The sequence below is a fragment of the Ursus arctos genome, unplaced genomic scaffold (genome assembly GCF_023065955.2).
Source record: "Ursus arctos isolate Adak ecotype North America unplaced genomic scaffold, UrsArc2.0 scaffold_17, whole genome shotgun sequence".
Taxonomy (NCBI): Eukaryota; Metazoa; Chordata; class Mammalia; order Carnivora; family Ursidae; genus Ursus; species Ursus arctos.
In genome coordinates, this window is record NW_026622841.1 from 40,101,000 (window position 1) to 40,113,971 (window position 12,972).

Consider the following 12,972-nt stretch of genomic DNA (forward strand, 5'->3'; position numbering starts at 1 on the left):
TTAGTTCTTCCTTGAATATTTGGTACAATTACCAGTGAAGCCAGCAGTCCCCCCCCCTTTTTTTTAACCATCTGCTAGAAGTATTTTTTTTTCATCCGTTCACTCAGCTTCTGTGTATCTTTAAGGTTAAAGCGAGTCTTTTGTAGGCAGCATATTATTAGATATATTTCTAAAATCCATTCAGCCATTCTATATCTTTTGATTGAAGATTTTACCCATATATGTTTAAAATAATCATTGATAGTTAACTAATTATTTCCATTTGTTAATAGTTTTCTGGCTGTTTTGTAAATCTCTTGTTCCTTGTTTCTTATCCTGCTATTTTGTGTGTGTGTGTTCAGATGTCTTTTGCTGTTAGTATGCTTTGACTGCTTGGTCATGTCCTTTCGTGTAATCACTACAAGATTTTCTCTTGTGGTTACCAACATAAAATATCTTAAACTCATAATATGTTATTCTAAACTGATAACAACTTAACTTCAATAGAATTCACATGCTTTGCATTTTTCCTTCTCTCCCTCACATTTTCAGCTATTGCTATTACAATTCATATGTCTTTTATATTGTGTAACTAATAACAGGTTATTGTATTTATGGTTATTTTTGCTACATTTTTAAAAAGATTTTATTGATCTATTTGAGAAAAAGAGAGCGTGTGTGTGAGCATGAGTGGGAGATGGGCCAAGGGAAAGGGGAGAGAGACAAGCAGACTCCCTGCTGAGGGGGAAGCCTGATGTGGGGCTTGATCTCAGGACCCTGAGATCATGACCTGAACTGAAGTCAGACACTTAACTGACTGGAACACCCAGGTACCCCTGATACATTTTTTAAACACTTTTAAAACAGGGTTGGGAATCACGCACCACTATGACCATATTGTAGTATCTAACTTTGACTAGATATTTATCATTCTTAGTGAGATTTAGGCTATTTTGTACTGTTTTTATGATGTTAATTAGAGTTTATTTTACTTCCACTCAAAGAATTCCCATTAGCATTTCTTATAAGGCAGGTAGGTGGTAATGAAATCCCTGTTTTTTTCTGTTAAGGAAAATCTTTATTCTTCCTTTGTTTCTAAAGGACAGCTTCACTGGTTATAGCATTCTTGGTTGACAGTTATTTTCTTTCAATATTTGAATATGTCACCCCATTCTCTCCTGGGGTGAGAGAGAAACAGTAAAGTTTCTTTTGAGAAGTCTACCAATAGTCTAATGGGGGTTCCCTTGTGTGTAACTTTTTTCTCTTGGTGCTCTTAAATTTCATTTTTTTTCTTTGACTTTTGATAATTTAATTATAATATTTCTCAATGTAGCCCTATCCAGGTTCAATCTGTTTTGGGTCTTTTGGGCCTCATGGATCTTGATGTCCATTTCTCTCCCCAGGTTTGGGAAGTTTCCAGCCATTATTGCTTTAAATATACTTTGTGTTCTTTTTTCTTTCTCTTTTCCTTCTGAAGTTCTCCTAATGCAAATATTTTTTCTTTTCATTGTGGCCCACAAGTCGCCAGGCTTTCTTCACTATTTTTCATTTTTTATTCTTTTTGATCCAGTAACTGGGTAATTTCCAACATCCTATCTTCCAGGTCACTGGTTCTTCATGGCCAAATCTACTTTTGAAACTCCTTATTTAATTCTTCAGTTCAGTTATATTTTTCAACTCTAGGATTTCCATTGCTTGTGTTTGATGGTGGGTATTCCTTGTCAAGCTTCTTGCTTTGTTCATATGTTGTTTTCTTAATTTCTTTTAATTGTCTATTTTTTCTTGTAGTTTGCTAAATTTCCTTAAGAGGGTTACTTTGAATTACTTGACAGTTCATAGGTCTCTGTTTCTTTAGGATCAGTTATTAGAATTTTATTACTTTCCTTTGGTGCTGTCATATTTATATCATTTTCATGATCCTTGATTCCTTACATTGGTATCTGTGCAGTTGGGTAATGGGGTTCCTTTTGCAGACTTCACAGATTTGCTTTAGCAGAGATAGTTCTTTACCAGTCAGCTCAGTTAGAGTTTCACTGTGACTGCTGGTAAAGTCTTTGAGCAGATGGGGCCTGCCATTATGGTCTATTTTTGGACTAGGCAACTGAGCTCTGAGGAAAGAATAGGGGAGTGTGCCACTGGCTAAGAACAGTTGGATAAAATTCTAACTGTTCCCTACCTAAGTGAGTCTGTAGGATGGGCTCTGCAGTTGCCCCAGGTCCCTGGTCAGGCTTATTAGATGGTTGGAACTGGGTACTATGTTCAGTAGTAGAAAGCACTATGAATTAACTCCCCTGTCCTGTGGGGAAGAAGCCAGGGCCAAGGGCTGTTGTTTGGGGGCCCTAATCAGGCCTGAGTGTGCAGTGAATTCCCTGGACACATGAGGCCACTGATTTTGATCTGTAGACGGAGGAGCCATGACTGTGCTTTCTGTCAAGTGCCACTGTATGTGGGGCTATTGAATGGGCTATGCCAAATCCTATGTCCTGGTTAGGTTCCCGGGTCAGACATGCTTAAGACTACATTCAATGATGAGCAGAGCAATGAATTAGATTTCCCGCCCAGGCATAGCAGGAGAAGCTGTTCCCAAACTGGTGAGGCTCTTTGCTTATTACCTTAACTCAAACTGAAACACACCCCAAGTTCCTTAGCCAAACATAGCCACTGGCTTTTCCCTGAAAACTATTGGCTCTATTGGCCTTTTTCTCAGCTCAAAGGCACTGAGCCACACAGCATTCAGATGTCTTCATCAGCCTTCTGATCAGATGGGGTTGGAAGATTTACGCTCCACAGCAGGTGGGGCTATCCCTCTGCCCTCTTGCTTGGGTAAGAAGGGGAAGGACTGCTCCAGGTTAATCTCCAGTTCCCAAATAAGCTCTCTAGTTGGGAGGTGCCAGGAGCTACCCTCACCTTTATCTGTGAGTCAATCTCCCTGTTTGTGTATTGCACGAGAAGCCTCCAGACCCAGGACTGGATTTGCTCTCAGGGCAATCAGCTCTGCCTTCCTGCTTCCCAGCTTCCAGAGTTGTCATGGGCCCTTCTGATCAGGTGGGGATGGCAGGTACTGTCCACTGTAGGTGGGTCTGTGACTCAGTCCCTTACTTGGGTGTGGACAAACCAGGCTCTAAGGCCAGGAAACTCCTGGTTCATTACTGATTCTGGAGGTCTGCACCCTACTGAGTTCTCTGATCAAAGTATACTCCCAACTTAGTTTTGCAGATGAGTAAAACTGCTGGATGGGATTTCTACTTGGGTACTGCAGGTATGAATTTGGTCTGCCAAGATGTGCTGGTTTTGCAAGCTCCTTACCCTTTCTCTGTAACAGTCCAATTCCTAGTGGCTGGGCCCTGTAGATTCTTCTGCAATTCCTATAGTGCAAAATCAGAGTGGAGGCTCCCACAAAGCCACCCATAATGCTGGGGGGAGTCTGGTTGTCCCCTTTGGGTTCCCTTTTCCCATTGAAAGATCTGGAAGCTCAAGGGAGACCTCTCCATATGATGCTGTGCTGTCCTGAGGGGGCAGTGTGATCAACTTCTCTTACCTAGACACTTCTCTTTCTCTTCTAATGCAGTCTATTGTGGTCTTTGAGAAGCTGAAGGTGCTGCAGCCCAATACCCATGTTCTAAGATTCTCTAGGTGGCATATTGTTCTTTTTTTTTTAAGATTTTATTTTTTAATTTTCCGAGACAGAGAGCATAAGCAGGGGGAGGAACAGGCAAAGGGAGAAGCAGACTCTCTCACTGAGCAGGGAGCCTGATGTGGGACTCGATCCCAGGACCCTGGGATCATGACATGAGCCAAAAGCAGGCGCTTAACCCACTGAGCCACCCAGGCACCCCATGTATTGTTCTTGAACAGATATTAGCTGTTCTTCTTGTGAGGGAAAGTGAAGTCAGGAACAAACTATGTCACCATCTTGGTGATGTCCTCCTACATCATATATATAAATCTTTAAAGCTTTTGCTATTAACAAATAGAAAACTTTACAATCAGTTCTGGAGCTTACTTTTTATGCATCCCCTTCCCTACCATGGATCAATAATTGCCAGTTTCAATTGAAAGTAAATTCCAATGTCACAAAATATTGCATATTAAACTTGACTGTAACACTCTGAAAAGTACACTATCTATGTAAATTTGTGGGTAATGGTACAAGGAGTAGATTTGGGTTTGGTGATCAAAGGGGACTTTAAATCTTTATAAGGAGAACAGTAAATAATTTAAAACATAAAGTTTAAGTACTAGTTTATAGATAATTTAGTATATGTTATATGTTCTTAGAAATGGGAGTTTTATAGCCCATTTGATTGCCCTCTATCACTCTAGCTTTGTCAAGCTATTAAATATTCAATATTCTTATCAGATAGCATTTCTCTCCTATATCATTTAGCTGGAAAGAGCTCATTTCTTTATGATGTAGTTGACACTATTTATTCCTACTTAATTTCTAGTAAGTTTGCATCTATATTAAATCCAATATGTATCTGTGAATTTATATTCCTTGTCATTAAGTAGTTATAAGTAACTGCTATGAATATGTGTAAGAATTATGTTACAACTTAGTTCAAGTAATCAACCTAGCATTTGTGCAAACTGTATATCCAAACGTATGTTAAGGACATATAAGAGTGAACAAAATATAAGATAGTGTCTTTGCTCACAAAGACCTGAAGAAAATAAGTGAAGACAAATTAAGAGCTGAAGAGTGAGATACTGATTTTAAGGTCAATAGAATTCAGAGAATGAGAAGCTCACTCTGGGCTGAAACTCAATGGAAGGGGTCAGGAGTGAATACTCAGGGAGAAGAAAGAAACTGAAAATCATAAGACTTCCTGTGATTGAAAGGAATCCAGACAAAAGGAATCTGAACAAATTTGTAGTTCTTAAAGCGACTTAAAGATTAGACACCAGGAGCTGACCTAAGCAAACCCTGAAGAAATCATGGGGGATCAGTAAAAGGAAAGAGAGACAAATTTGGAAGGGAAAAAACTGCTTGAGAAGTCAAGAGATGAATTCTCAGTGTAGATACAGAAGGTTAGAGAGAGGAAAAAGCATCCATTGGTTTCAGAATGGGTCTCAAGTTTCAGCCTGCCGAAATAGAAGACATTTTTACTTCAAAATTATGTTTAAGAGAAGAAAAATAGTTAGGTACAGTAAAAATTGCAAAATGGAAGAAAAGCACATATTTATTTTTCAGGAATGGTTATTACCATGATTACTGGTTGAATGAAAGCTAAGTGTTAATCATTTACAGGGCACTTAAAACAATAATATCCTTCATTTGTATAGGATTATATCACTTGTTATTGAAAATTTTGTGGGTTTTCATACTTAGCACAATTTAAAAACAACTTTGGGAGATCAGGTTACTATTAGTTACTATTTTCTCTTACCAATTTTTTTTTAAAGATTATTTATTTATTTGAGAGCGAGAGAGAGGGAGAGAGCAGAGCAGGAGGGAGGGGCAGAGAGAGAAGCAGGCTCCCCACTGAGCAGGGAGCCCAACATGATGCCAGGCTGGATCCCAGGACCCCAGGATCATGACCTCAGCCAAAGGCAGATGCTCAACTGACTGAGCCACTCAGGCACCCCTCTCTTACCAAACTTTTGAAAGAAGAGAAATATTAACACTGAGATGTTAAAATTTCTTGAACGTAACAAGGCTCGTAAGTGTTAGAACTCAGATTTTTTTAAAAGATTTTATGTATGTATGTATGTATTTATGGAGAGCAAGAATGCAGGAGTGGGGGGAGAGGCAGAGAGAGAGTGCGAGAGCAAATCTCTAGCAGACTCCATTCTGAGCATAGAGCCTGAGGAGGTACTCAGTCCCAGGCCCTGAGATCATGACCTGAGCCAAATCAAGAGTTGGATGCTTAACTGACTGAGCACCCAGGCATCCCAAGAACTCAGATATTCTGAATGCTAGTTGTGTGGTCATTTATCAAGATACCACATTGTTCTCCATCTGTTTGGATGACTATGTTTATGTATATTAAATGTATTATAAATAATACACATATGTAGTCTTCTACATGTATATATTATATACACATAATATGTGAATGTTTTAATTAAAATAAATGCTTTTTTAACTTTAATTTTTTATTGTTCCTTAAAAATTCATTAGATTTTATTTATTTTTTTAAACCACTTTATTGAGGTATGATTAACATTCAAAAAGCTATACATATTTAATGTATATAACTTGATGAGTCTGGGCAAAGCATACACCCATGAGATCATCACCACCACCATCACCACCACCATCACCATAAAGATAACCAAGGTTGTGACAATTAACTTTTCTCAACCTGGATGTTGTTCCACTTTGGTCCATCCAAAGATATTCTGCTTTATAGATATCAGAGTTTAGAAGATCTGAAACTAGAACAAGTTCAACTCCTAAATAACAATTTCCTCTAAGTCCTGGTGTTTAGGAAGTCTTTAACAATGGCACATGGGTCTAAGTTTACCAAACAACCAACATCTTCTCCATGTGGAGGCTATATTCTTGGGGAACACAGAGGTAGTGTTCAGAAGGAGAAAGGAGAGAAAAAAATGAAAGAAAAGATAGGACAAGGAAGGGTACACAGTTTGAGTGGATTGACAAATGAAGCAGTGGTGTTAGATAAAGAATCATTCAGTGAGGCAATGTTTGAGTTCAAGAAGCCTCCTTATACCAATTAAAGAATGCAGACGATTTTAGTCTGATTTTCTTTTCTCTTTTTGTTCTAATCTTTATAGTCATTTTTTTATTTTTTTCCATCCTTACAGTATTTTTTCTTTTTCTTTTATTTTTTTAATAATATTTATTTTGTTATATTAGTCACCATTAAGTACATCCCCAGTTCTTGATGCCATGTTCCATGATTATATTCAAAAGTTTCCCAAAATAATTGTTTCAAATCCCAATTGTCCCTGGCAAAATTGTGTCAGTTAGAAAGAATACCATGACTTAACTTTAGAGTGAAAAAGCCATAAAGACAAGGGGTGTTTTGCGTAGGGGAGGTGCAGTTTATGACCACGAAAGCCCATGAGGACTACTGGGTACAAAGGACAGTGCTTATGCAAACCTGTGCCTCTGGAACTTGGTCAAAGATCAGTCTAGCCTAATTGGAGACCAGACCACATAGCAACATTAACAGTGGTTCTCAGGGATTAACAGTGATTTTTTTTTTAAATTTGTTATCATAATAAATATACATCAACAAATAAGCTCCACAGTCAAGATAAAAACATATGCGCCACCCCCAAAATCTTCCTCATGCTCCTATATAATTCCTGCGTTCCTCACCTCCACATATTTCTTCAACCTCAGGCAACCATTAATCTACTTGTATCACTGTATATTAATTGTACTTTCTAGATTTTCATGTAACTGCAATAATGTAGTATGTATTTTTTTTGTCTAACTTCTTTTTTACAAACCCAATTATTTTGAGAGTCATTCCTGTTATAGCATATGTCAATAGTTCCTTTTTATTTCTGAATAACATTGTGCTGTGTGGATATACCCCGGTTTGTTTATTCATTTATCTGCTGATGGATTTTGTGGACTGCATGTTTGTGCCCTTCTCAAATTTATATGCTGAAGCCTTAATCCTCAGTGTGATTGTACTTGGAGACAGGCCCCTAAGGAAGTAATTAAGGTTAAATGAGGTCATAAAGATAGGGTCCTGATCCAAAAGGATTAGTGGCCTTACAGGAAGAGACATTAGAGAGCTTTTTCTTTCTCCAGTGAGCACAGGAAAAAGGCCATGTGGAGACGCAAAAAGAAGGCAGCCACCTGCAAGCCAGGAAGAGAGCTCTCAAAAGGAACAAACTGGCTGGCACCTTGGTCTTGGACTTCCTACCCCCCAGAATCGTAAGAAATAAATTTTGTTGTTTCAGCCATCTGGTCTGTAGCATTTTGTTATGCCAGCTACAGCAGACTACTGTAATGGACCTTTGGGCTGTTTATAGGTTTCACTATTGAAAATAAAGCAATTATGAACATTCGTTTACAGAGTTACCATACTTAGCAAATAAAAATACAAGGCACCCAGTTAAATCTGAATTATTTCTGATTGCTTATGCATATGTGCACTGACATAAAAGAATAATATTGCACTTATGCTAAGAATTATCCCTTGTTTATTTGAAGTAAATTATAATTATCCAAACTACAAATTTCTTCAGTTTTCTCTACAGATTTCACTCTCCTTAAAGGTTTTGTTTTGTTTTGTCTTTTGCAGAATTTGCATATAGAAACTTGCAGTTCGGGTTTATATTCCATTTATACTCTAAGTGATTATGTCCAACTTGATTTTTTTCCCCCATTGAACATTTATAATGAGAAAGCTCATTAAGCATTAGTATTATGAGCTGGTCAACTGCATATTCTGACATACAGTTAACAACTTTGAGAATTAATCTTCAAATCTGATTTTTATAAATCACAATATCATTGTTGCGTATAATATGGTTCATGACATAACCTGTGTTTCTGTTTTCAGGATTCCATTGCATCTCTAGATCAAGACTTTAAAAAAAAATTGTCCACTGACAAAAAAGAACATTGCTATAAATTTTTATTCCCTTCTCTCCAATACCATATGTGATGATTCCATTTATTTTCATGCTAGAAAGTATTTAGCAACATCCAGGTGGAATAATTAAGTTCTTCAAGGAATGAAATCTATTTCAGAAATAGTCATCGCAAATGCCATAATATTTATCTGCTTGAAGTTGGAATTCCTTTTCCTCTTTATTAGTAATGTTGTCCCTTCTAAAGACAGACTTAACACGTAAAAGGATAATTGTTTGCCAATTCTTTCTTTAACACATTGAATAATTTCTTTTAAGCAATGGAGTACTTCAATAATAGTTTGCTCTTTTTTCATTTGTTTAAGAGAGCCAATGGAGTTTTGAATGCATAAAAAGTTAAAAATACAGAATATCAACAAAATTACAAATATAATGTAATTGCTCAGCTAAAAAATATAAATTAAGCCAGAGTAAAATTCCATGACAATTACTTCAGTGTCAATAGAAAGGACATCAAATGCTGTTTGAGAAGCATTATGAAGAACATGGGTAGGCCACCCAACAGCTTCAAGAGAATCATCCACACCTTTCAACTTTGAATAAACTTGTACCATCATACAATTACAAAAACTGTATTTGTATTGTTGCTACTACCAACAATATGATTTTTCTCATTAATTCTAACTTTAATAAGTCTCTGCAAAAATTTGCTACTGCTGTTGAAGTCTTATCTGGAAGAGATTTTACTTGCAATAGACTTATAAGCAAACCTTTTTCATGACAAAAATATTGCAAAATCGTATCTGCATTGGGATTACTTACACTTATGCTTATGCCACAAATGCAAGGAATAATGACTTTTAATTTATTGAAGGGTGTGTTTTTTTTGGTTTTGTTTTGGGTGTTTTTGTTGGTTTTTTGTTTTTTGGTTTTGTTTTTTTGTTTTTTTGTTTTTTTGTTTGGTTTTTTGGTTTTTGAAACCAGGCACTTGAAAATTTGCTTGCCTTTTTGGAGTCATAAAATGCTTTTGGTGGACACATGTTTAAGCAATCATTTGAGCTAAAAGACCGATGATGGTATGCAGTTGGAAGGTCATAACATCCTTTGCTGTGATGATTTTATCCTCTTCATTTGAATTTCTCTTAACTAAAATTGTTAGTTAAATCACTTTGGTACTACTTGAGGAAATCATACACCTCTTATGCTTACCTATTAGTATATGCTGATTTATAACCGACTTCCCATGGTTTCTGAGATTGAGTGAAAAACTGCAAATGCACAAACAGCTTCAAAAAATTTTTTTTCTCCCTTTCTCTGTCCATAGTTCAGAATATTCAACATGAAATTTTTACTTGTATTTTGGCCCTCTGGCATTCAAACATATACAAATACAGATTGAGATAATAGCAAGTAATGCAAGAACTGAAAAAAATGATTTTGAAAAGCTCATGGACATATGACTGCATCTATTATTCATAATTCCTAACTCATAACTCACTGATCATAAACAGAGTTGAATTATTGAAAAGTTAATAAATTGAAGTAGTTTCGTCATTTAAGTAATTTAAACATTAATTACAGTGGTAAAAAAATAGCTTTAACTGTTGAATTTATGTAATTTATCAAAAAAAAATCAGAATGCAAAATATTTAGAGCATCCTGACAATGTCAATACAGAATGCAAACCCAAATCATTCAATACAAGACATACTTGAATATACAGGATGCTTGGCAACCTTACGTGGAAGTCTTTGTATAGACATATGCTTTCGCTTCTAGTGGGGGAATGCCTTCGGGTGGAAAGGCTGCTTCATATTATACGTCTGTATTTAATGTTTATATAATCTCAAATTTATTTCCAAATTGGTTTTATCATTCTGCATTCCTACCAGCACTACATGAGAGCTCCTGGTCCTCCATTTCATTTCCTAAACTTAGCATAGTTTGTCTGTTAATTTTTAGCCACTCTAAAAAGTGTGTATTGGTCTTCCATTGTCATATTAATTTGCAATCTTCTAAAATTGATGATATTAATCTTTTTTCACGTTCTTAGCTTGCCACCCTTATATCACCTATCTCTCTATCTTTCTAGTTAAGTGTCTATTCAAATAATTTGCTCAATTTTTACTGGGGCATTAGTTTTCTTAAAATTGGTATTTTCAATTTTTTTAAAAAATACATTCTGACTATAGGTTCTTTATCTGATATATGATTTGCAAATATTTTTTTCCAGTCAGTGGCTTGTCTTTTCTTTCTCTTAATAATGCCTTTCAAAGAGCAGGAGTTCTTTATTTTTCTACTCCTTTGCATTTCTGGTAATCTTTTTTCTTGTTGGGTGGTAGGTATTTTTCTATTCCTATAAATATTCTTCAGCTTATTGCAGAATGCAGTTAGTTTAAACCTCAACTAGTTTAAATCTTTCTGTCTTTCTCTTAAGATTTGTTAGCGGAGACCAGAGTAGAAGTCAGCGTAAAGTCAGTATTTCTTAAATATCTTTCATTATCCTCTAGGAAACATTTTTAGATTTTTTTTTTCCAAATTACTTTTCGTTCATGAAATTCAATGCCACCATTTATACAGTATAACCATTTATTTACTGTGGCTCATTAGAGGTCTATAAAACATTGTGATATCTAAGATTTTCTCGACTCTGATTAATTTAAATCAGAAACTGATTTTTAACCTGTTGGAGGTGATATTGCCCCTACAGAGAATACATGATCTAAGGATACTTATTTCCCACTACTGACAACTTCTACCTGTTCTTCTCCTTCTCTGTTACTCTGCCCAAGGCACAAAATAAGACTTCCCATCCATCTGTTGGGAACAGGCACTCTTCATAGCCCTGCATCAGGGCCAGCCCCTGTTACTTCTTATCCTTTTGAGTTCTTTTCCTTGACCTTGAGTACCTGCCTCTCACTTGTGCACTGATTTGCACTCAGCTGAATGTTTATGGTGAAGCTTTGGAAGATCTCTGGAGTTCTCCCTCTACCTCGCAGTTTCCTTTCTTATATTCTGCCTCGCGAACTCTAGTTGCTTTGCTTTCTGGACTCTCAGATCCATCTCCTTAGGTAATCCACTGTATTTTATCTGGATTTTCCCTCCCTGTTCCCCTTCCTGGAAATTCTTTCAAGGCAGTAGGCTGGCACAGTCAGAGGGCTCACCTCAATGTATGTCACTGCTCAGGGATCAGTGTCCTTATTGCCCGATGAACTGTCTTCAAACCACTGCTTCATATTGTTTTACTTTTTCTTTCCTTGTTTCAGTGATAGGACAAATCTAGTCTCTGTTTCTACATCTTGGGTTGAAACAGAATTTTCCCTTTATAAGGTTTTGAAATGGTAATCCAAGACAAAAATTTGTCAAAAGGACAATGATTTGAGAATTAACCTTTTAAACTCTTTTGTTCCAGGAGCCAGTTTGAGGATGGAATTACTCTTTGTTTTTGTTTTTGTTTTTTTAATAGAAAAACAATCCTCAAAACCCTGGATAAGCATATTGACACTAGAAACAGGTCTTAGAATACTCAGAATCAAACTCATCAAGTGAATGAACAGGTGATTAAGAGTAAACAAGGTAGTACTTGCAGAACAATGTGAATGTACACTGAATTGCTCACTTTAATTTTATATTACACGGATTTTGATGCAATAGATGGTGTTCAGAAACTCTCAGTTTCTAAGGATATACTGTATGGTGACTAACATAACATAATAAAAAATTATTATTAAAAAAAGAGATGTGCAAACATATATAAAAAAATAAAAGGATCAGAGTAAAATTTCAAAAAAAAAAAGAAACTCTCAGTTTCTTTTAAAGATGTATATATCTTTGATGAAATGTTCTCCTATACTAATTCTTTTCACACTAGACTCATGATATTCATAAGAGATATGGGTTATGATTTTTCCAACTTCTCAAATACATTAATTACACAAAAAGATAATTCTTAACCAGAATGAGAATCAACAATACCATTTGAAACTACTATTTAAGCTAAGTCATGCCCCATGCTCAGATATGGTTAAATAGGATGTGTATTTACGAAAAGTTGTTTAGATGTCTCAATTTCCATTCCTTCTATTGAATCCTGCACTATATCACAAAACTACCCCATTATATTAAGGGCAATTTAATTGAAAAAATTTGATGATAGCAAGTAATGAATCATGGAACATTGCATCAAGAACTGGGGATGTACTGTATGGTGACTAATACAACAAAATAAATATTATTAAAAAAAAGAAAAAATTTAATGATAACCTTTAGACTCCACATATTAATATGGAACACTGTATTTGCTTGAAAGTTAAACTCCACACTATATTACACTGTACAATGAATGTTGCACGATTGAGCATGCACTTACCTGATACAAAACCGAAGTGGAGATGATGACTAATAGAGTTCACTACGTGTTCAACATCTGTGATTCTAAGGCAATGTGCTCTGCTGGGGGGAAGCCAGTTA